Source organism: Arctopsyche grandis, chromosome 11 (genome assembly GCF_051622035.1).
Source record: "Arctopsyche grandis isolate Sample6627 chromosome 11, ASM5162203v2, whole genome shotgun sequence".
In the NCBI taxonomy this organism is placed as follows: Eukaryota; Metazoa; Arthropoda; class Insecta; order Trichoptera; family Hydropsychidae; genus Arctopsyche; species Arctopsyche grandis.
The window spans coordinates 2154970-2158209 of NC_135365.1; the positions used below are offsets into that span (position 1 = coordinate 2154970).

Here is a 3240-nt window from a genome sequence, read left to right on the forward strand (position 1 = left end):
ACTAAGAAAAATCATATTTTGACTAATCTTGTCGATTAATAACAAAAATTCTATTGATAACTGGATAACGAATTTTTATTATTAAGAAGAGGAATTTTATTTAATTATCATATAAAGACAATTTAATATATTTTTTGTTTTATAGTAAGATTGCAATTATAAATATCGAGGTCATTTAATCACCTAAATAAATAACAAGCACACGCCGAACACACATCAGAGCGAGTTCGCAATTTGATAAGCAAACATGAAGTTCTTCTTCGGTTTTTTGTTTCTGTTCGTGACTGTAATGGCAGTTTTCGCGAGTGCATCTCCCACAGATTCAGGTAAGTGGTAATTTTAGTTTAGTGTATACTTTATTATACGAAAACCATAATTAAAATCAATCTTCGAATATTTCAGTTGTGGGCAGTTATCGTCAAAGGAGAACGATACCATGCAATGACGCTAAATGCAACGGAATGTGCAAAAAGTCAAACAAAGAAGCTTATGGAAAATGCAGCAGCAGTAGAGGCTGTGTATGTATTTTGTAAATTCAATTTTTAAATCTCGATACAATAGCAAATGTGTACACTAATTAAATACATACGACAATTTTCGTTAAATAAAACTGCACAAATAAAATAAAAATTAAATCACGTGTTTTATTAACTCCCAATTACAATACCGGTATACCGGCTTACTATTATTCGATCAATGCAAATTAGGTTGTCTGGAATTTGTTTATTTTCAGTATTAAATGTGGCAATTTCAAATTGATAAACCCACTGGCAACACACAGGTAATAAATGCGATCAGACGGTTGTTTCAATTATGATCGAAAGTGGTCTAAACTATATTGGTTTAAAATGGAAAAAATAAATGATTATTACGAATATACTTTAAGGCATTTAAATGACACTATTCACTTCAGATTTATATTTTATGATTAACGATTCAATCTATGTTGGTTAACGTTTTTAGACAAAGTACCCAAATACCGTTATCTAATTGGCAAAAAAAAACAAACATTTTTCAATTACCGGTACATACTGGTATACCGGTATTGGGAAAAGTCATTTACTAAATAGCAGTTTGTGAAATATGACGGTAAATTGCAATCTCTTATCATATTATATGATTCATTTTATTGCAACTGCATTGTAAGTATTTTTGTCGAAAAGTTTAAGAATGTCTATATTCCTAATATTTGTGCATACTGTATATACATATATAAATATTTTGAAATATTGACAAGAATGTAGATATAATATAAGAACGCAGCACGGCTTTTTGGGTAGAATTTTGATTTAAAACTAGGGATCTGTGCCACTTTGTAACGTGCTAGTTTCCCAACCATTAGCACGGATGATCGGGAGCGTATTTTAAACTCAATTGATCAACCGTAGCTTAAAAGAAGATGTTGAGTTGAAATTTTCCAAATCGTTGATTACAGAATCCTTGAAATCAATATAGTAACTGGTTAAAACCCCCAATCTACGCAAAGTGGGTGTCATGGGTTTTTCCACTTTTAGATAACCCAAAAGGTTATCCCAGACAAACATTTTCGTATATAAAGACGTACGCGTGCAAATATTTGCAGTGTAAACATTGGACTGTAAGTTTTGCCATCGCAAAAATGAAATTCATATACTTTTTCCTGATTTTCTTGATCGCCCTGTTTGGAGTCGACGCTTACAGAACGAATACTAATACCGGTATGATTTTTTATACGTCTACGTTATTAAATATTCATTAACAATGATTCAATACAGGTTTAAAATAACTTTTCTTTACAGTTGTAGCCAAGGAAAAGTGTCCATCGGACTGCCAGGCATATTGTGTCAAAAGATGGGGACGTGAAGCACGATCTGGAGGCTGTGCCAATGGTGAATGTTTATGTGGAATGCCATAATTAATATATTCGTACTTGTTTCATTAAAATAAATTGACATACAAAAAACTCATGGGTTTTATTCAATGATGCTAATTATATACATACATACCTATAAATGTGTAAATATGTGCCTAAGTAGAATGATAGTTCTTAAGCAAATCTTAAAGGAAAAAAATAGGTTCACTTCTAAATGATTTTTATATAATATAATTAAAAAATCCTATATTCCAAATTTATAAAATTAATCCTCGCCCTTAATAATACGTAAATAAACTTAGCTTTGATTTCAAATCACACCAAAGAAAAAAATAGGACAGATAATGCCAATTATGCATTTACGGTAAAATTCCACGTGATAACCATTGATGACGATTGATGCAGTTGTAATTTAAAATATAAACATAAAAAAATACATAAAAATGTATCTGCCACCCTTGCAGATTCCATTGGATCCTTTGCTAGTACAAAGTATACAAAATAGACTTTGATACACTTCAATACTTCAATTTTAGTTGTTAACAATAATACAAAAAAATAAAAAATAATCTTATCATCTATGGCCTAGATTCTACGCAAATGCAAACATTTTCGACATTTCTTTACAATTGATTTTTTTAATTAATGAAAACTACATTCAAAATCCAAATATGTATACCATACAAAATATTATGTCAAAGTGTATTGTAATCATTCATATATTGCGCTACAGTGCTCAATTTATTTAGCAGATTGAATGTTGACAAACTGCAGAAAGTGCAGAATAGAGCAATGCGTGCAATTTTAAATGTGAGGAAACGTAAGAATGTTAGAAGTATGTTAGATGAATTGAAATGATTGGATATTAGAAATATTCTTAAATTAAGCACTTTAAAATTGGTATATAAGCTAGATAATAATCTATTACCCAAGTATTTTAATAATTACATAGTCAGGAATAGAGATTTGCATAATTTTAAAACTAGAATAAATTAACTATAGGAAAAGTTAAGAAAGCAAAAACTGCAGGAGGTGTTTTCCACAGAGGTGTTCAAATATACAATGCCCTTTCTGAGAGCATTAGAGGTGCTTTCTTGAAGGGTGTTAATGCATACCTCTGTGGAAGATGACGTAATTAAATATGTAAGTTTGATAAAATGCTATGTTGAATAGTATTATATTATTTTAGATTTACTAATTATAGTTTTGTTAATTTTGTCAAGTCTATTAGAGTATAGTTGTTAGTGGTGAAATTGTGAAATAATCCATTAGCAATTTGCTATTTAATTAATTAATTAATAAATAAATAAAGTGTGGGAATTTAATAAAAACAAATTTTGGAATACCAGTAGTATATGTTGTGCCTAGAAATATTTATTAAAATAAAT

The 3240-nt window shown here is 29.5% G+C and overlaps 1 long non-coding RNA gene across 2 annotated transcripts; it reads left to right on the plus strand.

The window, feature by feature from the left end:
• The first annotated feature begins 213 nt into the window (after positions 1–213).
• LOC143918946 (uncharacterized) lies at positions 214–1937 on the plus strand. 2 transcript variants are annotated; one of them, XR_013261173.1, is made up of 3 exons: positions 214–326; positions 403–1697; positions 1779–1936. It is a non-coding gene; the product is annotated as an uncharacterized LOC143918946 (long non-coding RNA). The 2 variants fall into 2 exon arrangements; XR_013261172.1 differs by having other exon boundaries at positions 403–1937.
• Positions 1938–3240: the final 1303 nt, after the last annotated feature.